This window comes from Zingiber officinale, chromosome 9A, assembly GCF_018446385.1.
Source record: "Zingiber officinale cultivar Zhangliang chromosome 9A, Zo_v1.1, whole genome shotgun sequence".
In the NCBI taxonomy this organism is placed as follows: domain Eukaryota; kingdom Viridiplantae; phylum Streptophyta; class Magnoliopsida; order Zingiberales; family Zingiberaceae; genus Zingiber; species Zingiber officinale.
The window spans coordinates 97,928,370-97,953,449 of NC_056002.1; positions in this window are offsets into that span (position 1 = coordinate 97,928,370).

A 25,080-nucleotide genomic window follows, 5' to 3' on the forward strand; every position below is an offset into this window, starting at 1 on the left:
AGATGACTCCTATAACACATCTCCACCTATGTACAGTCAATCTCATATACCCAATCAGCATGGTAATACCAACAACCCGACAATCCCTACAAGACATACTCTACACGTGTAATCACAACAGAGTAGATATCAAGAGTAGAGACTGTATATGAATTAAGTAGATCATCACAAGGGTCAAGCATAGGTATCATGCAGGAAAAACAGCAACCGATCATGATATAAGATAAAGCAGCCTAAACCATCACATAATAGCCATGCACTAAGATCAAGAAAAACTACGTAGAGGTCAAGGAAGAAATACCCGCCTTGATACGTAGATCGTGTCCAGAATAAATCCCACGTCGTGATAATCATCCCATATCAAGGTCCTGCATCAATCAATATATATATATATTTTATTTAGCTAAATTCATATGAATTAAAATAGCTAAATAAAATCCCTACCCAATCAGGATAACTCCACCCAAATCTGATCTTTGATTAATCCTCCAAATAACCCTTGATCACACTCCTTCTAGATCCCAACATAATCCATAATCTATTAATCAATCCAAAACTCATTAATCAACACATCTTAAATCCAACTCACATAATTCATCATCAATCAAACACTAATCCAAACTCATCATAAATCCTTCTAATCCTAAACTAAACACCCCTCATCTAATAATCAATCTAATGATCCCAATGTCAAACATGAAATCATGATAATCATCCCCCTACATAATCCATCATTTAATCCATGACTTCGCATGATCAAACACTCATTAACCAAACTACACAGATCACAACCTTAAATGAAATCTGATACACGCTATATTAACCCAAAACTATCATCAATACTCCACCAATTCATCACCAAAAAGGCAAACTCACTTCCAATTCCATAATGAAATCAATCCAATGCACTAAACAACCATGAATTTATTTCACACTAAGAAGAAAACTAATGGTAGACACTTACCTTAAGGATGGTAGCAAATCCAGTAGCTCAACAGTGCTACACTCCACTGTCCAGAACTCAACAGAAACTCCAGCTTACCCAAAACCTTCACAGCTTCAAGAACCTCTGCTAACCGCTACCAAAGAACCCTACACGAATTTCTTCCAAGATCAAACCCAAAAACCTAATTACAAAGCAAATTTGGTTTGCTGAACCTTTGTAAACAGAGTCTTACTCACCTCAACCGAACCCCAATTCTTCAACCAAAACCTCAACAGCAGCTGGGAAGAAAGAGAGCAGTGATCGACATAGAAGAAAATCCACCAATATGCTAATTCAATGCCTCCTCCTAATCCGGATCAGAGAGAGAGCATCACAAAGGAGCAAAACCTTTGAATCCATTAGAGTCCAGAGGAAACTTACCTAACTCGATCGCTCGATTCAATCCATCTGATGGAAAGACACAGAGCATACGCAGTGATCAGATCCAGGAGGAAGATTGAAGGAGGTCAATCGGCTAGGGGGCGATGCAATCACAATCTCGCTGTGCCCTAGCTCCGCCGGATCACCGTCGATCGCCCACAAGAAATTGTCGAAGAAGTGATCGGCCCACTGGAGAAAACTTGGACAGATTTAGCTCCTTCAAGATTCCGGTGACGATCCTCAAGCGGCATAAGGAGGCCGAGATCATCGGAAAGAGTTGTCCTCCGTCGACGTCGAGTCCTCCGCGAGAGAGAGCAATGGCAGAGAGGAAACCGAGAGGTGAGGAAGAAGAATCGGCCACTTATTTTCCCCTCAAAGCTCCGGTGGTTGCCTGCGCCGGCGACGTCGGGAGAGGAAGAGTAATATCGCCGATCGCTAGTGTGAGAGGAGGAGATGCAAAGAACCGAGAAGGGAGAAGAATCGGGAATAGGGGAGAGAAAATCTGGAACTTAGGGGTTAGGTTTTTAATTAAATACTTAGGTTAGATTTAATTAAGCCCTAAGTTAGTTTCTCAATCAACTCCCTACTTTATTGGGTACCCAAAACAGGCTTCCTCTGTACCCCGAATCCATCCCCTCAAAACGGGTCATACGGACTCCGTTTAAATCCCGAAAAATTTCTAAAAATTTCTGAAAAATCCCATAAGATTTTTCATCCAATAATATTTATTATTTAATTTTAAGGTATTTTACAGTTGCGAGCATAAGACAGGGCACAACTAATGTGTCATCTTGATGCTTCTTGTAAGCATCTCGGTCTGCTCGCGTGGCAGTGGCAGGAGGAGCCTCCGGAATGGGCTGCTCCAGAACGTACAGTTTACGTTCTTGGGTGAGAACTATTCTCAGGTTCCTGTACCAGTCCAGGAAATTTGCTCCCTTGAGCTTGTCCTTCTTAAGGACAGATCGCAGAGAGAAGGTGTTCGTATTCGACGTCATGGTAATCTACAACAGAAATAAATGCAGAAATAAATATCATAGTCTTAATCATTTAATTAGGCCTTTAACTAAATAATGCTCCCACTGAATTCTATAATTCATGTGGGACAAGATCCACATCATACTAACCCTTGAGTTAGCTTTGGCTAATACGCCCAAGATTTAGTATGATTGGTAGATAACGATTACCAATTACATCTCTATGCAACTCTTGTTTATAGGATCAATATCCGCATTTATATTAAAACTCGAGTTAGCTTTGGCTAATACGCCCAAGAGCTAATATAAACGTGATTTTGACCTATCTTTCCAACCGTTGGAAGAATGCCTATAGTTATACTCGATCCAACCGAGTTAACTAGGAATACTCAATCTAATTGAGTTGTACTCACCCATGCGTTGATAGGCGGGACCAAGATTGTCCCTCCGTACCCTACCAAGATAGTATGTGTTGCTCTGCTTTGACAGATTCAACAACAACATGCGATCGAGGTAGTGGTAGGTATCACGGCATGGTAGGCATTACGAGTTGACGCGTTTTAGATCTAATCTAAACGATGATGCGTATCATATACTCGATAGATCTAATCTAATCGAAGGGTGCATCATGTGCACGACTTAGATCTAATCTAATCGTTAGGCACTAATTAATTACTTAATTAACTAGCATGCATCACATACACACAAAAGCAATTAATTAAATAATTTGGTGATTATGTCATGGCCCTACTACGATCTTCTCAAGCCAATGAGAAGATCGGATGGTCAACCTAAGGTCAACAGCTTCTCAAGCTCCTTCCTTTGACCACCTCGTGTTGCTCACGCCCTCCTCGTAACTCCGTCTCGAGTGGACCTTCCACCACTTCAAAATTTACATTACATTTTGAAACTCGAGTTACATTCAAGTCTAAATCTAATTTACAACAAGAATAAAAGAAAGGCACGACGCGCAGGTCGCGAAAAATAAAAATACAACACTCACATCACATCACGGCACGACACGCATGCCGTATTATGAATTACAACACGAATTATCCAATCAAATTGGGTCTTTGGGCCATGAATATTACAAAAATAATATATAATTCAAAATTATATATTTCTATAATTTTCTGTAATTTTTTCTATAATTTTTACAATTTTTACGAGTATAATTTCCCGGCGGTTCCGTTTAGCGGTTTTCGGGCGCAATCGCGGAACGAATCCCCTTGCGGGGCTAGGGACAGCGCCCCTACCTGTGATCTAACCATCGCGAGGGTTCCATTGTGATCTAACAGCTCCTTAGCCCGCTGTCCCAAAAGGTTTTGGGGCGAAACTTGGCCGTTTTGGAAAAATCTTCCCGGTAGCGGAAGCCTACAAGCGCCGAAACACTTGTGCTTCGCTTCTACGAGAAAATTACCCATAAAAACTATAAAAACATGAATTTACAGAAAGTTTACATATCTATATTTTTCATAAAAATATGAATCTAAACTCGTACTCGCTTCGCACGTGGCTCTGATAACACTGTTGGGTTTTTCGGGCCGCGAAAACCGCTTTTCGCGTCGCGGAAACCCCGAATCACCCATGCCACTGGATCTCGTGCGAAGGATAGATTTCAAAAATATGAGTACGAGTTTCAAACTATGATCTACAGTAGATCTACAAAGTAAAAACATTTATACCTTTGAAGCGTGCCCTCGCAAATCCCGCTCATCCAACGGTACGCCGGATCTCGAAGTTGTCAACGTAGACAACTCTCTAGTGATATCCACACGAACAAGAAGTGTTCTCTAACACTCAAGGATGGAGAAGAGAGCACCACAAGTGTGCTAGCACTTCTTGGGCTCTCGGGTAGGATTTAAAAGAGAGAAAAGAGAGAAAGCAAAAAGGAATCTTATACACTCACTAGTAGTATCCTCCTTTGTGACCTTCACTTTCCCTTATTCTCTTGGAACACAATTCACACACCTTCTCCAATTCTTGAAACCCACGGCAACAGCAAGGGAAGGAGGAAGAAAAGACCCAAGGAAGAAGATAACTCAATAACCACAATTGATTGCCATGAAATGAAAAACCCCCATCACAAAATGTGGCCGGCCACACATGTAACTCCCATTCCATTTAATGTGGCCGGCCACATTAAATGAAAATGAGATTTGTAACCTCCTTGACAACTTGGAGATGATGTGGCTGCCATGTAGGATGAGTCATCCTCCATGAAGTTGTTAGTTAGAGCCCTAGAGCCAATCATTTGATGATTGTATGGACTCATGTATATCATATTCTTATATATTAATAAAGGCATTTGTTTGGTTATTATACTTATTTATATTAGTGCCAAATAGACTAAGTATAATAGCGTCCTTGAGTAGAAAGTTCATACCTATATCAATCGATTAGTTGAATTGATAGTGAGATGATATAGGGAGCACTACTCTAAATCATTCCTAGTCGAGTATTAACATTCAGGGACAATGTTAATACAATAAGACTAGCATGTAGGTCAGCTCGATGACTTGATCTCACAAGTCATGGATATAGAGATATCATGCTGACACATGGGTATGCATTAGAAAATGTATACTGAATGACCCGCCATGAGAAAGTATCATGGATCGTTATATGAGTGTCATATACTTTCTCATGTGACTATTAGTATGACTATTAGTCCTTAGACCTGAAGTCACCATGGATCCCTACATAAGGAGTTATGTACTTTGGTTCCGTCAAACGTCACCCGTAACTGGGTGGACTATAAAGGCGATTACTGGGTATATAACGAATTATGTAGAGGGATGTGAGTGATGTAGATGGGATCTATCCCTCCCATATGACGGGAGCGACATCGGTATTCTTGATAGAGTGAGACCACTAAGTGCATGGCCATGCCCAAATGAGTCAACATTAGATGTTGAGCTCATTTGATCGAGTGAGTCTACTTGGAGTTCAAGATTTAGATTGATTAGAGGATGACACGGTCTATGCCTCATATTGATCAATCTAGATGTCTAGGATAGAAGGACACTTGTCATTATTTTGTGAGTAGTCACAATTGGTAGTCACAAGGTGATGTCGGATCTCGACATTCTTGTAACTTGGGTAGTAATGATGTGTTGCTAGATACCGCTCATTACTTATGCTCCTAAATGGGTTTAGGGCATTGCCAACGTTACAAGAACCTATAGGGTCACACACTTAGGACAATTAGATGGAGATTAGGTTCATATGATGAACCAAGAGGATTAGATTCATTTGATGAATCAAATTGGATTAAGAGTAATCCTAATTGGGCTAACTTGAGTTCGACTCAAGTTGATTCATGTATTTAATGAGTCTAATTTAGATTATTACTTATTAAATCAATTTAATTTAATGAATTAGATTCATTATATTAAGTTGGCTCGAATCAAATGGTTGGATTAGATCAACCATGGTAGAGATTGAATCAAGTTTGACTTGACTAGAGAAGGAAGACCAAAGGTCAATTTTGACTTGACCTTTTGCCACCTCATTGGTGAGTTGGCATTAGGTGGACCAATGATGATATTCCACATCATCATGGATGCCACCTCATGGAAGTTACAAAGCCATTTTCTTATTAACTTCACATTAATTGCATTTAATGGGGAGTTACACTAGAGAAGAAAAGTGGTCGGCCACTTTGTGAATGTGGGTGAATTCATTTTCATTCAAGTGTGGTGTTTCTTCCTCCTTCTTCCTCTCAAGCTCTCCCTCTCCCTCTCCTCCTTGCCTTGGCCGAATTTCACCAAGGTGCTAGCACACCTTTGTGTGAGATTTTCTCCACCTACGTGTCCGTGTGGATACATCTAGAGGACCGATGCTTGACGGTCTAGAGATCCGGCAACACCTTGGACGAACGGGAAAGCGAAAGGCACGCAACAAGGGTAAAATTCTTAACATGTAGATCTAGGAGTAGATCTAAAAGGTTTTTCAAAACTCGTACTCGTATTCTCTTCGGTTTTTCCTTGCACGAGATCCTTGGCTTTGGGTGACTCGGGGTTTCCGCGACGTGAAAAAGCGGTTTTTGCGGCCCGAAGAACCCAACAGTGGTATCAGAGCCACGTGCAAGGCTTGTACGAATTTGTTTTTGGTTTTATGAAAAACTAAAAGTTTCTGTAATTTTTTGTAAATATTGAGTTTTTAGAATTTTTATGAGTAATTTTTCCGTAGAAGCGAAGCACAAGTGTCTCGGCACTTGTAGGCTTCGGCTACCGGAAAGTTTTCTTGTAAACGGCTTCGTTTTGCCCCAAATTCATTTGGGACAGCGGGGTCGGGTGCCATTAGATCGCAAAGGAGCAACTCACGATGGTTAGATCGTGGGTAGGGGTACTGCCCCTAACCCCGCAAGGGGATTTGCTCCGCGATTGCACCCGAAATCGCTAAAAACTAACCCGCCGGGAAGATTTTTCCGAAATGGCAATGTCTCGGCCCAAATCGTTTTGGGACAGCGGGTTTAGGCGCTGTTGGATCGCAAAGGAACCCTTGCGATGGTGGGTAGGGGCGCTGCCCCTGGGCCCCGCAAGGGGATCCGTTCCGCGATTGCGCCCGAAACCGCTAAACGGGACCGCCGGGAAATTTTACTCGTAAAAATTTTAAAAATTAATTTTAAAATTATATAAAATTATGAAAAATATATAATTTTGAATTATATATTAAATTTGTGATAGTCATGGCCCAAAGACCCAATTTGATTGGACAATGTGTTGTAATTCATAATACGACCTGCGTGCCGTTATGTGATGTGCGTGCTTGTAATTTTATTTTATTTTCGCGACCTGCGTGTCGTGCCTCTCTCTTATATTCTGGTTGTAAATTAGATTTAGACTCGAATGTAACTCGAGTTTCAAATTGTAATGTACAAATTGGAGTGGTGGAGGGTCCACACGAGACGGAGTTCCGAGGCGGGCACGAGCAACACAAGGTGGTCAAAGGGAGGAGCTTGGAGAAGCTGTTGACCCTAGGTTGACCATTCGATCTTCTCATTGGCTTGAGAAGATCGTAGTAGGGCCATGACTAAATCACAAATAAATTAATTAGTTAATTGCTTATGTATATGATGCATGTTTAATAAGTGATTAATTAATTAGTGCCTTACGATTAGATTAGATCTAAGTCGTGCACATGATGCACCCTTGCGATTAGATTAGATCTAAGTCGTGCACAAGATGCATCCTTTTTCGATTAGATTAGATCTAGATCGAACCAACTCTAAATGCCTAACCGTGCCGTGATACCTATCACTACCTCGATCACATGTATTGTTGAATCTGCCAAAGCAGAGCAATACATATTATCTTGGTAGGGTACGGAGGGACAATCTTGGTCCCGCCTATCAACGCATGGGTGAATACAAACTCAATTAGATTGAGTATTCCTAGTTACTCGGTTGGATCGAGTCAACTATAGGCATTCTTCCAACGGTTGGAAAAGATAGGTCAAAATCACATCTATATTAACTCTCGGGCGTATTAGCCAAAGCTAACTCGAGTTTTAATATAAATGCGGATTTTATTCTATAAACAAGAGTTGCATAGAGATGTAATTGGTAATCGTTACCTACCGATCATACTAAGCCTTGGGCGTATTAGCCAAAGCTAACTCAAGGGTTAGTATGATGTGGATCTTGTCCCACAAGAATTATAGAATTCAGTGGGAGCATCATTTAATTAAAGGCCTAATTAAATGTTTTAAAGAATATGATATTTATTTCTGCAAATTTTCTGTTGTAGATAACCATGACGTCGAACACGAATTCCTTCTCTCTGCGATCTGTCTTGAGAAGGACAAGCTCAACGGAGCGAATTTCCAGGAACTTGAGAATAGTTCTCACCCAGGAGTGTAAGCTGTACGTTCTGGAGCAGCCCATTCCGGAGGCTCCTCCTGCCAATGCCCCGCGAGCCGACAAAGATGCTTACAAGAAGCATCAAGATGACGCATTAGATGTGTCCTGTCTAATGCTCGCGACCATGAACTCTGAGCTTCAGAAGCAACATGAGTTGATGGGCGCTTACGATATGGTTGAGCATCTTCGCCAACTATATCAGGGACAAGCGAGGCATGAGAGATTTGAGATCTCTAAGGCACTGTTTCAGTGCAAGATGTCAGACGGGGCTCCCGTAGGTCCTTATGTACTCAAGATGATTGGGTACATAGAGAACCTACAAAGACTGGGGTTCCCACTTGGCCAAGAGCTGGCCACTGACTTGATCTTGCAAGCCTTGGATAGTCAATTAGTTCTGAACTATAACATGAACGAGATTGACAAGCCACTGCCCGAGCTACTTAGTATGTTACGAACTGCTGAGATTAACCTTAAGAAGGTTAAGCCCATTCTGATGGTACAGAAGCACAAGGGCAAGGGCAAGCCCAAAGGTAAGGGAAAGTCCCAAACCAAGGGCAAAGGCAAGGCACTGAAGCCTAAAGGAGGGGTCGCCAAGGATGCTACCTGCTTCCACTGCGGTCAGACCGGGCACTGGAAGAGGAACTGCAAGGTATACTTGGAGGATCTTAAGAAGAAGCGAAGTGAGACTTCCACTTCAGGTATATATGTTATAGAAGTCAATCTATCTATTTCTACATCATGGGTATTAGATACTGGATGTGCTTCTCACATTTGTACTGATGTGCAGGCGCTGAGAAATAGCAGAGCATTGACAAAGGGCGAGGTGGACCTACGAGTAGGCAATGGAGCACGGGTTGCTGCTGTTGCTGTAGGAACTTATCAGCTATCTCTGCCCTCTGGGCTTGTACTAAATTTAGATGATTGTTGTTATGTGCCTGCTCTTACTAAGAACATAGTTTCAGTTTCTTGTTTAGACAAGAAAGGATACTCTTTTGTAATAAAAGACAAATGTTGTTCTGTCTATTTAAACGATATGTTCTATTGTAGTGTACCTCTGATGAACGGACTCTATATTCTATACCTTGAGAGCCCTATCTATAACATAAATACCAAGAGGTTCAAGTCAAATAACATGAACCAAACCTACCTCTGGCACTGTCGCTTAGGTCATATAAATGACAAGCGCTTATCCCAACTCCATAAGGATGGTTTGCTGGACTCATTTGATTTTGAATCATATGAGATATGCGAGTCATGCCTACGAGGCAAGATGACCAAGACTCCCTTTAGTGGGCACAGTGAAAGAGCGACTGATTTGTTAGGACTCATACATAGTGATGTATGTGGCCCTTTCAATATCGCTGCTAGAGGCGGTTATAGGTACTTCAACACATTTACTAATGATTTTAGTAGATATGGTTATGTGTACTTGATGACACATAAGTCTGAATCCTTTGAAAAGTTCAAAGAATTCAAGAATGAAGTACAAAATCAGCTTGGCAAGAGTATTAAGATACTTCGATCTGATCGAGGTGGAGAATACCTTAGCCATGAGTTTCGTGACTATCTAGCAGAGTGTGGGATCCTATCCCAACTCACTCCTCCCGGAACACCACAGTGGAATGGTGTATCCGAAAGGAGGAATCGTACCCTATTAGATATGGTACGATCTATGATGAGTCACACAGATCTTCCGACATTCCTTTGGGGCTATGCTCTAGACACAGCAGCTTTTATACTCAACCGAGTTCTATCCAAGGCCGTGATAAAGACACCATATAGGATATGGACTGGGAGAGATGCCCAGGTGTCTTTCATGAGGATTTGGGGTTGTGAGGCTTACGTACGACGTCAAGTCTCAGACAAATTAGAACCCAAATCCGACAAGTGCTATTTCATTGGATATCCCAAGGAAACTAAGGGATATTACTTCTACATTCCCAGTCAGCACAAGATAGTTGTGGCAAAGACTGGGGTCTTTCTAGAAAGGGACTTTGTTTCTAGAAAGACTAGTGGGAGCGCGTTCGATCTTGAAGAAGTTCAAGATGCGAACAATGCCTCGATGGAAATTGAACTGGAACCACAAAGTGTTGTGGATGATGTTGTTCCACAAGGAGTTGAGGAACAACAACCGGTTCAAGTAGACATACCTCTTCGCAGGTCTGATAGGGTACGTCGTCAGCCTGAGAGATATTCATTTCTCTTGTCTGACCATGATGACGTTATGCTCATAGAGGATGAGCCTACCACCTATCAGGAAGCTGTGATGAGACCAGATTCCGATAAATGGCTAGAGGCCATGAGATCCGAAATGGAGTCCATGTACACCAACCAAGTATGGACTTTGGTTGATCCACCTGAAGGGGTAAAACCCATTGGGTGTAAGTGGGTCTTTAAGAGAAAGACTGACATGGATGGACTTATCTATAAGGGTCGCTTGGTAGCTAAAGGTTTTAAGCAGATTCATGGTATTGACTATGATGAAACCTTTTCTCCAGTAGCGATGTTTAAGTCTATTCGGATCATGCTTGCTATTGCAGCCTACCATGACTATGAGATATGGCAGATGGATGTCAAAACTACGTTTCTGAATGGAAACCTACTCGAGGATGTGTACATGACACAACCTGAGGGTTTTGTAGATCCACAGCATACTAGTAGAGTATGCAAGCTGCATAGGTCCATTTATGGACTAAAGCAAACTTCTCGGAGCTGGAATCTTCGATTTGATGATGCAATCAAATAGTTTGGTTTCATCAAGAACGAAGATGAACCTTGTGTCTACAAGAAGGTTGTAGGGGATATAGTTGTCTTCCTCATATTGTATGTGGATGACATACTACTCATTGGTAAGGACATCCCTATGCTTCAGTCTGTCAAGACCTGGCTAGGGAGTTGCTTCTCAATGAAGGACTTAAGTGAGGCATCTCGCATTCTAGGGATACAGATCTATAGAGATAGATCTAAGAGATTGCTTGGCCTAAGTCAGAGTACATATATTGACAAGGTACTCCTTCGGTTTGCTATGCAGAACTCCAAGAAGGGATTTCTGCCGATGTCACATGGCGTGAGTCTTTCGAAGACTCAAAGTCCCTCTTCTAGAGAGGAGAGAGACCGCATGGATCAGGTCCCTTATGCCTCAGCCATAAGATCGATCATGTACGCCATGCTATGTACTCGACCTGATGTCTCGTATGCTTTGAGCATGACGAGCAGATACCAGTCAGATCCAGGTGAAAGTCACTGGATAGCGGTCAAGAATATTCTTAAGTACTTACGAAGGACTAAAGAATATTTCTTGATATATGGAGGCAATGATGAGCTAACTATAAAGGGTTGCCAGCTTCCAGACCGATCGGGATGATTACCGATCGCATCGGGTTCGTATTTTGCATTAATGGTGGTCTGTCGATGGAAGAGTTCAAGCGGGATCGATGGCTGATTCTACAATGAGAGTATATTCTTTGCATCGAGGCAAAGGAGGCGGTTGGATCCGCAAGTTCATTATCGAACTTGGGGTGGTTCCTAACATCGAACCAGTTGAGCTCTATTGTGACAACAATGGAGCTATTGCACAGACGAAGGAACCTCGCTCACACCATGGACCAAGCATATACTACGGCGCTTCCATCTCATTCGAGAGATTATCGATAGAGGAGATGTGAAGATTTGCAGAGTACCTACAGAGGCTAACGTCGCAGATCCCTTGACCAAGGCTTTGGCACAGAGGAAGCATGATGGTCACACTAGGTCTTTAGGCCTTAGAGCCTATACTGATTGGCACTAGTGCTAGTGGGAGATTGTTAGTTAGAGCCCTAGAGCCAATCATTTGATGATTGTATGGACTCATGTATATCATATTCTTGTATATTAATAAAGGCATTTGTTTGGTTATTATACTTATTTATATTAGTGCTAAATAGACTAAGTATAATAGCGTCCTTGAGTAGAAGGTTCATACCTATATCAATCGATTAGTTGAATCGATAGTGAGATGATATAGGGAACACTACTCTAAATCATTCCTAGTCGAGTATTAACATTCAGGGACAATGTTAATACAATAAGATTAGCATGTAGGTCAGCTCGATGACTTGATCTCACAAGTCATGGATATAGAGATATCATGCTGACACATGGGTATGCATTAGAGAATGTATACTGAATGACCCGCCATGAGAAAGTATCATGGATCGTTATATGAGTGTCATATACTTTCTCATGTGACTATTAGTATGACTATTAGCCCTTAGACCTGAAGTCACCATGGATCCCTACATAAGGAGTTATGTACTTTGGTTTCGTCAAACGTCACCCGTAACTGGGTATAAAGGCGATTATTGGGTATATAACGAATTATGTAGAGGGATGTGAGTGATGTAGATGGGATCTATCCCTCCCATATAACGGGAGCGACATCGGTATTCTTGATAGAGTGAGACCACTAAGTGCATGGCCATGCCCAAATGAGTCAACATTAGATGTTGAGCTCATTTGATCGAGTGAGTCTACTTGGAGTTCAAGATTTAGATTGATTAGAGGATGACACGGTCTATGCCTCATATTGATCAATCTAGATGTCTAGGATAGAAGGACACTTGTCATTATTTTGTGAGTAGTCACAATTGGTAGTCACAAGGTGATGTCGGATCTCGACATTCTTGTAACTTGGGTAGTAATGATGTGTTACTAGATACCGCTCATTACTTATGCTCCTAAATGGGTTTAGGGCATTGCCAACGTTATAAGAACCTATAGGGTCACACACTTAGGACAATTAGATGGAGATTAGGTTCATATGATGAACCAAGAGGATTAGATTCATTTGATGAATCAAATTGGATTAAGAGTAATCCTAATTGGGCTAACTTGAGTTCGACTCAAGTTGATTCATGTATTTAATGAGTCTAATTTAGATTATTACTTATTAAATCAATTTAATTTAATGAATTAGATTCATTAAATTAAGTTGGCTCGAATCAAATGGTTGGATTAGATCAACCATGGTAGAGATTGAATCAAGTTTGACTTGACTAGAGAAGGAAGACCAAAGGTCAATTTTGACTTGACCTTTTGCCACCTCATTGGTGAGTTGGCATTAGGTGGACCAATGATGATATTCCACATCATCATGGATGCCACCTCATGGAAGTTACAAGGTCATTTTCTTATTAACTTCACATTAATTGCATTTAATGGGGAGTTACACTAGAGAAGAAAAGTGGCCGGCCACTTTGTGAATGTGGGTGGATTCATTTTCATTCAAGTGTGGTGTTTCTTCCTCCTTCTTCCTCTCAAGCTCTCCCTCTCCCTCTCCTCCTTGCCTTGGCCGAATTTCACCAAGGTGCTAGCACACCTTTGTGTGAGATTTTCTCCACCTACGTGTCCGTGTGGATACATCTAGAGGACCGACGCTTGACGGTCTAGAGATCCGGCAACACCTTGGACGAACGGGAAAGTGAAAGGCATGCAACAAGGGTAAAATTCTTAACATGTAGATCTAGGAGTAGATCTAAAAGGCGGTTTTCGCGGCCCGAAGAACCCAACAGAAGTGGCAATACATCAAGTCAAACTTGATGTTTCAACTTCCCATTTGGTCAAGTCAAAATTGACCAATTTTTCTTCCTTGTTGAGTTGAATTCAACCTTTGATTCAAGCCAATTTCAATCTAATGAATCTCAATTCATTAATATAAATTGACTCAATGAATCAAATTTAAATTAGACTCATTCAACAATTGAATCTAATTGAGTCTAACTCAATAAGCCTAATTTGAATTAATCCGAATCCAATCTTTGGTGCATCATATGAACCTAATCCAATTGGTTCATCATATGAACCTAATCTCCATCCACTTGTTCTTTGTGTGTGACCCAATAGGTTCTTGTAACGTTGGCAATGTTTCTAAACTCCTTTACAAACATAAGCAATGAGCGGCATCTAGCAATACATCATTGCTACCCAAGTTACAAGAATGTTGAGATCCAACATCACCTTGTGACTACTAATTGTGACTCCTCACAAAATATGACAAGTGTCCTTCTATCCTAGACATCTAGATTGATCAATATGAGGCATATACCGTGTCATCCTCTAATCAATCTAAATCTTGAACTCCAAGTAGACACACTAAATCAAATGAGCTCAATATCCTATATTGACTCATTTGGGCATGGCCATGCACTTCGTGGTCTCACTCTATCAAGAATACCGATGTCTCTCCCGTCATATAGGAGGGATAGATCCCATCTACATCACTCACATCCCTCCACATAATTTGTTACATACCCAGTAATCGCCTTTATGGTCCACCCAGTTACGGGTGACGTTTGACGAAACCAAAGTACATAACTCCTTATGTAGGGAACCATGGTGACTTTAGGTCTAAGGACTAGTAGTCATACTAATAGCCACATGAGAAAGTATATGACACTCATATAACGATCCATGATACTTTCTCATGGCGGGTCATTCAGTATACATTCTCTAATGCATACCCATGTGTCAACTTGATATCTCTATATCCATGACTTGTGAGATCAAGTCATCGAGTTGACCTACATGCTAGTCTTATTGCATTAACATTGTCCCTGAATGTTAATACTCGACTAGGAATGATTAAGAGTAGTGTTCCCTATATCATCTCACTATCGATTCAACCAATCGATTGATATAGGTAAGAACCTTCTACTCAAGGACGTTATTATACTTAGTTTATTTGGCACCAATACAAGTAAGTATAATAACCAAAAACCAAATGCCTTTATTTATATAGAATATGATACAACAAGTCCAAAATACAATCATCAAATGATTGGCTCTAGGGCTCTAGCTAACACTCCAAGATATAGATGCAGTATCTTGGCAAAAGGCAGTGAATTCTGAAATAGAGTCTATGTACTCTAATAAGATATGGGAGCTAGTAGAACCACCTGATGGTGTAAAAGTCATTGGATGCAAGTGGATCTACAAAAGGAAAAGAGGGATAGATGGGAAGGTAGAAACCTTCAAAGAAAGGCTTGTTGCGAAAGGGTATACTCAGAAAGATGGAATCGACTATGAGGAGACTTTTTCACCGGTAGTCATGCTTAAGTCTATCCGGATACTCTTATCCATTGCCGCTCATATGGATTATGAAATTTGGCAAATGGATGTCAAGACAGCTTTCCTTAATGGAAGTCTTGAAGAAAACATCCATATGAAGCAACCAGAAGGGTTCATTGAAAAGGGCAAAGAGCATCTAGTGTGTAAGCTCAATCGGTCCATTTATGGACTGAAGCAAGCTTCAAGATCTTGGAACATCCGATTTAATGAAGTAATCCAGTCATATGGGTTTATTCAGTGTCCGGACGAGTCTTGTGTATACAAGAAGTGAAACGTGGTGGTATTTCTTGTATTATACGTAGATGATATTTTGTTAATTGGCAACAATGTCAAGGTATTATCGGACGTAAGGGTATGGTTGTTCAAACAATTTGATATGAAGGACTTAGGAGAATGTGCACACATTCTTGGGATCAAAATTATAAGGGATCGCAAGAAAAGAATGTTGTGCATATCCCAAACTTTATATATAGATACAATCCTTGCTCGTTTTAGCATGCAAAACTCCAAGAAAGATTTCTTACCTTTTAGGCATGGAGTAGCCTTATCTAAAGAGATGTCCCAGAAGACATCAAAGGAGATTGAGGACATGAAGGTAGTTCCTTATGCTTCGGTTGTAGGAAGCCTTATGTATGCAATGCTGTGTACGAGACCTGATATCTGTTTTACTGTGGGCATGGTTAGCAGATATCAGAGTAACCCTGGACAAGGGCATTGGACTGCAGTAAAACATATATTAAAGTACCTGAGAAGGACTAGAGATTATATGATAGTTTATAAAGCAGACGATTTGCTCCCTGTGGGTTACACGGATTAGGACTTCCAATCAGATAGGGACAATAGTAAGTCAACATCAGGCTATGTGATTACTCTAGGAGGTGGAGCTATTGCATGGAGGAGTGTTAAGCAGAAATACGTCTCGGACCCAACCATGGAAGCTGAGTATGTGGCAGCCTCTGAGATAGCCAAAGAAGTTGTATGGCTCAGGAACTTTCTAGTGGACTTAGATGTGATTCCTGGTTTGCCCAAGATCATCACAATTTATTGTGATAATAGCGGTGCAGTTGCAAACTCGAAGGAACCACGAGCTCATAAGGCAAGTAAACATATAGAGCGCAAGTACCACCTGATACGAGACATCGTTAAGCGAGGAGAAGTTGTCGTCGCCAAGATTGCATCAGAAGATAACCTAGTAGATCCTTTCACAAAGGCCCTTCCGGCGAAAACTTTTGATCGACATGTGGAGGGGATGGGAATCAGATGTAAGGCAACAGATATGACAGCTAAGTCTTTTAGTATAAGTGGGAGATTGTTAGAGTGTATACTAAAAGCCTAGCTTTTGTAAACATTTATTTGTTGAAATAAAAGAATCACAATGGTCAATATCTGCATTTATTTGTTAAATGTAATTATTCAATTAATTTATATAGTAGATAACATGGAGTGTGGTGTGACACTCAGAAGATCATGTTGTCGAATCTCTATAAATTATAAATAGTTGCTCACGACTAAGATGGAAAGGAACAAACCATCAGAATAGTCGTAGTGTAATTAAGTATTAGTTTATCTTGACTAATAAATTACACTGATACACTTTAAGTGTATTAAGTAGGATCATTTAGGTAAGTTCTTTTTGTATTGACTTAGTAAAAGAACTATACCTTAGTTATTATGGAAGTGTGTGCTCTTAATCCTAATATAATAACAAGCACATATATTTAATATTTATTTCTTTGACTTATCAAAGGGTGAGGTTTAGCTCGATAAATCAATATGCCCGATAAGTTGGGAAATGATATTACTTATAGTATGTGTTGTTGATTATAAAAGGAATCTATGACCTAGTTATCAAGGTTGAGAATGCCCCCAAGAGGAGCTCATAAGGATTGCCATGTTAAACTGTAACGACCCAATTTTCCTCATTAGGAGTTCTAAAGGTTCTTAAAAATATTTAGAAATGCTATAGAAAAATTCTAGAGATTTTTAGAAAATTTTAGAGTATTTTTACGTAATTTTTGGAAGTCGTTTGGTATTTTTACTAAACGAAGGAAGTTTCGACAAAAAAATGTCCAAGTCGAGAATTGAACCCACGACCTTTGACTCGGTCAAAACCCAACTGACCAGGTGGGCAAACGGATTTTTCTGTTTAGAATTGATAGCAAATTTATTTGAAGATAGTTAACAGAATATTAAGGTTATAAAAAGGGAGAACTTAGGGATTGAGTTAATCACCGAAGCCTAATTCCTCTCTTCCTCCTCTCGCGTGCGCGGCGATTCTGCCCGAGCGAAACCGAAGCCAAGATTAGGGTTGTCTCCGGTGTCGGCTTAAGGTGTTCTTCAAGGGGTTCTCTCCACCATCACGACCTCTTCGTTGAGGGGAGCTCGGGAGCACGAGGGAGAGCCGGAACCGTGAGCCATCTGAAGCCCTAGCAGTTTCTTCGGGAGTGAGTCCAAGAACGCAAGTAAGTCGCTTACTCACCTGCAGTAGGATAGCTTCGGATTTCTATTTCTTTTGTGTTCCGAACTTGTTCTGTGAAGAAGGTTAGATTAGGGTTGTTGTCGTGACCTTCAAAGGAAGAATAGATTGTGTTCTTATCTAAATCTTTTGTGTCCTTAAGTTATCTAAAATAGTTTAAGGATTCATGTTTCCTCCAGTCTTTAGTTTTCTGCCGAGAATATTAGAGAAGAGAAAACTGATTATATTGTTTCAAATTATAGATTTGGTTTCGGTTTTGGTAATGCATGTGGTTTCCTGGACATATTCGTAGCAGATAAAGATGGATTTTCATTGGGTTTTTTATTCTAGTTTTCTACCATATATGCTAGTTCCTAGATTAGTTCTTGCAAGCATTAGTACACAATCCAAGTTCTGCATTTTATTATAGTAGTTTTTCTTTTGGAACTTTGTCTCTTAATGTTACATAGGAACTTACATGAGGCATGTTGTTTTCAGCTTTGAGACAGTTAGATGATTTAGGATTGCTACAGATTTCAAGTTCTGCCGTGATTCTTAGAGAGGGAAAAGAAGTTGTAAGCATTAAGTATATTGATGTTCAGAATTAGGAATAAGTTGTAAATCAATTTTCATTGATGTGGAGGTTTATGTTAGTGGATTGTTATGTAATTCTTAGTAGTGCAGATTTGTGTTAAAGAATTTAGGATGCTAGAAGGTTTCTGTTGCTTCGTAAACATATGGGCTGTGAACAAGTTACATAGTTGAACTATGCGTTGAGTATGAACAAGTTTAGTTGTGAAAGGATTTAGTTGGATCTTTAGTAGCATTTCAGATTTAGATTTCCGTGTTATGCTGTCATGAACCTCAATTTTAGATTTTTCCTTGCTGTAATAGAAAAGGTCAAGCCTGTTTTCCATAAGGTACTGATTTAAGTAAAGGGACTTTTCATATATTAGATAAAGCAAAATGGATAAGATTCAGTGAAGAAATTGTAGTTGATCAGGACAGAGGTGAGTCTCACAGATGGAGGTACAATTTTTATAAGAAGCCCAAATTTCTATCATGTTATTGGTTACAGACAGGGCTTCCCATTAGGCTAGCTAAAGATAACTTAGAGAAATTGTTATTTCCAGAGGGGATCCAGGAGACAAAAGAAGACTATGAGATTTACATGTTGATCAATGTAGATTCTATAAAGTATTAATAAGCAGAATTTTAGTAGCATAGTATGCAGATCTTAGATAAGCTTACTATGCAGATTTTTTATTAAGCTTGTATGCAGAATTTCGATTGAGTTAGTATGCAGATTTTGTTGAGTTTAGTATGCAGATTTTAGATAAGCTTAGTATGCAGATTTTCGATAAGCTTAATATGCAGATTTTAGTTAAGCTTAATATGCAGATTTATGTTTAAACTTGTATGCAGATTTTGTTTAAGCATTGCAGTGTTAGAATTTGGTTAAACATTTCAGTTTTGTAAGAAGTATTCTTTTAGAAGAAAAGTATAAGAAAGATAAAGAAAAGAAAGAAAAAGGCCAAGGCCTTAAGTAGATCCCAAAGTCAAGACTTTAGGGATTTTGGCACACAATGTGCTAAAGAAAATGCCGAGGCATTATATAAAAGTATTAAAAGATAACAAGTATTTTACTTTTATCAGTGGCACTGTGTTGGACCTTCAGTTGTCCTTGGGTTGGGTTCTCATAGTCGTCCCTAGGTTTAGATAACCTAGTAGTAACGGCTCGGCCGACGGTCGACGGTCGACGACCATAGGGTCGCCAAATGGGCCGCCGAATGAGTCGAGTCGTTACAAAAGTAAAAGCACAGTTGTCGGGCCCAAGAGAAGTTGATTACTATTTTGAAGTATTATAAGTATAAGTTTTTGAACAAGTAAAACGAGTTTTACATAAACATAAAGTATTAAAGATTAAGTTAGAACAAATGAAATAAGTTTCATATGGTTCTAAAAATCAGTAAGTTTAGTTCCTTATTCTACCATGTTTATCTAGTAGATGAGTAGTTTTCATGTTTACCTATTAGATGAGCAGCATGATTAACTATTAGAATTACATGAGTAGATTCCTTAGATTTTCTTTGCTATTAGTTTGACATGAGCAGTTATGTTTATGCTTTATTTCTTTTTAGAGCATATAGTTTCTAGTTCTTTTCGTATACATGCACATTCGTGATTTTGTGAGTTAGATAGCGCTTACTAAGTAAATTTTGCTTATAGACTACACTTCCTCTTACTGCAGATAAAGGAAAAGAAAAGATTTAGCAAGGAAGGCGATAAGGTGGCGCGGATGGTGTGTGATGCCAGGACTATGGAAGCCTTGGGACTTAGTTTAAGAATTTATTAATAATTCCATTTATTAAGAATGCATTAGATGAGTCATTTAGTCTTCCGCTGTTAGTTAATTGTATGTTTTTATTTTGTTTCCGCTATTCATTACTTGCATGATTTGATTTCATTAAATTGCGTGGTGATGTTATTCCTTTTGTGTGTTTGATATGTGTTCCAGCCGCCTGTGGCTGTGTATATTATGTTATGTATTAATGATTATGGTCACCGGTACAGGGGAGACTCTGTCGAAATTTTTCGGTAGGGTTTCCATGTGATTTTTAATCATACCGGTTAAGTAGAGTTAGTAGTTAAGTAACGGTCATCCTTAGAGAGTAGTAGTAGTAAGAAGGGTGCTTGTTACATAAACCCTGCAGGTGAACCTAGTCCGACATGACAATAAAGTTGAGTGGTACTACTCTTGGAGCTAGATATTAATTAAGTGAGTTGTCAGTAACTTACATAATTAGTGGACATTCGTAATCTTAAACACAGGGAGACTAACACACTCATGATAAGAAGGAGCCTATAATGTAATTTGGGATTAGTGCGGTAGTGCGGTAATAACTCTTTAGTGGAATGAGTTGTTATCGATGAACTTGAGTTGTGTGTTCGAGGCGAGCACGGGATACTCAAGCTCATCGGAAGGCCAAAACCAATTTCTCCTCTAGGTCCCTGTCGTAGCCTCATTATAGCCTCAAGTCCATCCAAATGTAAGGCTCTTCTTGGTGTCCAAGAAGGGGGTCGGACCATTGCTTGGTGACCAAGCAATGGCCGGCCACATCCTCTTATAGGGGTCGGCCCCATTGCTTGGTGACCAAGCTTGTAGGGGCCGGCCAAGATTAATTCAAATAGGAGGGGTGTTTTGAATTTTTTTAAAATCTTCTCTTTGTAGAAAACTATAAGTTTTAAAAGAGAGATTTTAATTTTTGAAACTTTCCTTATTTGAATTAGGTCACATGTTTTAATAGAGAGTTTTAAAACTTTTAAAACTTTTAAAACTTTTCCTTTTTAACCATCCTCATGGTTTAAGAAAAAAGGGAGATATGTTTTAAAATTAAAATTTTCTATCATCATGTTTAAAAAGAAAATTTTATAAGAGAAGTTTTAAATTTTAAAACATGGTTTTAATTTTTAAAAACTTTCCTTTTTTAATTCTAGAAAAGAGAGCTTGTAAAATTTTATAAGAGTTTTTTCTCTTGTAAAATTTTATAAAAAAAAATATTATTCCTTTCCTAAATATGGTGGTCGGCCACCTTGCTTGGTGTCCAAGCAAGGGGCCGACTAAACTTAATCCTAAACCATATAGGATTGATCACAACTATTGATTGGTGATTGATTCAATCAAGAGGAAAGAAAAGGAAAAATAAAAAGGAAAAAGGAAAAACTCTTGGATGATTTTATTTTTTGTAAAAGGTTTTTCCTTATTTGCCTTGGGCAAGTAATATAAAAGAAGGGGTGAGGGGGCTTTATGAGACAACTCTTATTCTCTTGCTTGGAGATCTCTTGGTGGTCGGCCCTCTCCCTTCTCCCTTTCCCTTTGCTCTCTTCTCCTTGGTGGTGGTGGTGGCCGAATTCTAGAGGAAGAGGAAGGACTCTTTTGGGTGGTGTTCATATTGGAGGATCGTCGCCCACACGACGTCCAAGGTGAGGTAGAAGATCTCGAGGTCATTAGCTTACAAAGAGAAAGTATAACTAGTAGTTTTCTTCCGCATCATACTAGTTATTTTCTTTGTAAGAATTCTAAATACAAGAGGCAATTAGATCTAGTTTTTCGAAATAGTTTTTCGAGTTTGTGTTTTCTTCTTTTTCGAATTTGTGATTCGATTGTTCTTTTTGGTTAACCTAGAGTTATTTAAGGAAATAAATATTAGCTTTCCTTAAAAGGCTTTGCCTAGGCGATGGTGGTTGCTCCCATATCCAAGAAGGCTATGTGCCTCGCCATGCAGTCCTAGAAGCCAATTTTGGAAATTAATATTTATGGAATTAATAACCTAGGTAGATTTGAATCAATAGTGTTAAGTTCCGCTTGCGATTCAAATCTATAAACCATTAAGAACAGATAAGTTAAATTTGGAATCAATGATGTTAAGTTCCGTCTGCGATTCCTAATTTAATTTCTAAAGAACACAATAGGTTATTTAAGGAAAGGTTCGACACTTGTACAAAAAATTTTGTACAGTGGAACCGGTATGTTTTCCTAGTATTAACCAACAGTATTAGCTTCTCGTACAAGTATTTGCAATTTGGATTTTCTATCGCGCCACAATTTAGCTAACTTTTGAAAAATTATTTTCTTTTCCCAATCCTCAACTTTATAAGTCATCTGTACATTTAATAACACAAAAATATGTCTACATTTTGTTATAAAAATGGAAATGAAAAATTAAGTAACTAAATATATTGTCTGAAGACAACTCCACATCCTATCTTTCACTTCTTCATCAATATCACTCCATCCATCTAATGTATATAGCACAAATTCTTTTATCATGCAACCTAGGAAAGAAGCGTACTTCACTAAATTATCTCCAATCGGCTGTCCAAACTCATTACGCTCCAGCTCTTTGCACTTGTCTTGGCCACTAATCATTTTCAACTTTGACGCACCCCATCCTTTTTTCTTATCAATTTTCTCATCAGCAATTGGTTCTTTACCATGCAAATCTTCTGATGAATTGGTTGAATTGTTAGAGTCCATTCTCGATAACTTATTAATTAGTTATATTTTCTTGTTAAATAGTAAAAAGAGATATTGAAATGTCTTTAGTAAAATAAACCAAGATTTAAAATAGAATACAACATCACCTGAATTTCAGCTACAGATCCTTTGCCACATTTTTTAAACCATTTTACTCATCTTTTGAAAGCTATGTAATGACCTGGTTAAACATATAATATGACATGATGCATTGCTGAAAATAAATAAGTAGACAAATATATTGAAACACTAAATAAAGAGTTATGCAATTATTGATAAGAACATGTATCAATCAAAATAAATAACTATAAAATATATAGTTGAAAATGTCCATCATGTCTCAATCACATCAATTCCCTCCCACTCATTCCTTGTGTACGGTTCTTTCTTAGTAATGTTAATCTCAAGTTGGGGCACATCAAGAGGTGTTGATGACGTATAAGCATCTTCTTCAAGCACGTTCATGTTATGAATACCTCAAGGCGGCGCTTTTAGCAACACATACCAATTTGATTCATCATTATCCCTAGAATAGAATACTTGCTTTGCTTGTGATGCTAAAATGAAAGGATCACTTTCAAAAGTTTTTAGTCCTTGATGTAAGTTGACCAGTGTAAAACCATCTTCAATTTTGATACCAGTTCCAGGATTGGCCCAATCACATCTAAAAATAGGCACTTTAAAAGAATAGTAATCTAGCAAAATAATATCTCGAATAACCCCATAATATGATAATCTTCCTACTGTATGTGGCTTGTCATTAGCATTAGATTGATAAATAGTATCGGCTTCAATTGAAACACCACTATCTTGTGTTGACCTTCCAACATCAATTGTGTGGAACTGATATCCATTTACAATATATCTTGTATAAGATGTAACGTGCTTTCTAGGACCATGTGCTAGCCATAGAATTCGACCTGAAGAGTTAACAGAAACCTGTTTTGATAACCATTCGGCAAATGTTTCCATATGTTTCTTTTGTAACAATGTTTCATTACTTGAGAAATGACGATTTGTTTGTTTAAGCTCGTCAATGTGCATCCTATTTAAAATCATTGAAGGGAGATGTTAGAATACATAAGACATGTAATAGATCAAGACTAACAATATGAAATTAACTACACTCACTGTAAGTAAGGTTCAACTTCTGCACTATTGAATAATATATATCGATGTGCAGCTTGCAACACGTGGTCCTCTAAAATCTTTTCTTTCCCTTTAGAAATTGGACGACCTTCTAATAATCCATCTTCCAAATCATCGTTCCTATTAGAACGAACACCAACACTATAAGCCTTTTTTATATAAGCACTACAAAATATCATTCTTTCTTCTGCGAGGTAACACTCAGCTATGCATCCTTCTAGTCTTGCCCGGTTCTTCACATACTCTTTTAGTGTTTTCATAAATCTAAATCACAAAGAAAAATTCAAATGAAAGAAGTGTTCTAATAAAATCTAAATCATTTTATAATATTAAAATTATCAAAAAGAATAATTATTATTTATTACCTTTCAAATGGATACATCCAATGGAATTGGACTGGTCCACACAAACGAGCCTCTCTTGCTAAATGAATTGTCAAGTGAACTGAGATGGTAAAGAAAGCAGGTGGAAAATACCTTTCCAACATGCACAGAATTTCAGTAATATTCTCCTCGAGTTGTTCTAAACGGTTCCGGTCTAATACTCTTTGACATAATTCATTGTAAAATGCACCCAACAGAAATATAGTATTACGTGGACCTTTCGTAGAAGATTTCTCAATGCCACTGATAGCAATTGTTGCATTAGAATATGACAATCATGAGATTTCAGCCCAATAAGATTACGCTCTTCTACAGAAACACAGTTACCAATATTTGAACTATATCCATCGGGTAACTTTATTTTCTTCAACCTAGAGCAAAACACACCCATTTCTTTTCTAAACAATGTGTACGGTGCAGTGGGCAAATGATATTTATTTTTACCTTTTTCTTGAGGATGTAATTCTTGTCTAATTTTTAAGTGCGCCAAATCTTTGCGAGCATTCACACCATCTTTGGATTTTGTCTTCAAGTTTAACAATGTGCCTATGATATTCTCGCAGGCATTCTTTTCAACATGCATCACATCTAAGTTATGACATAGCAAGAGGCCTTAAAGGTAAACATCAACATGATTTACAGTGTTAGTTCAAAATATTATAACATAATTTAGGAACAAAAAATAACAAATTGTAAAAGCTAATGAATAGAGTAAAAAATAACTTACACTCCAATATGGCAAATT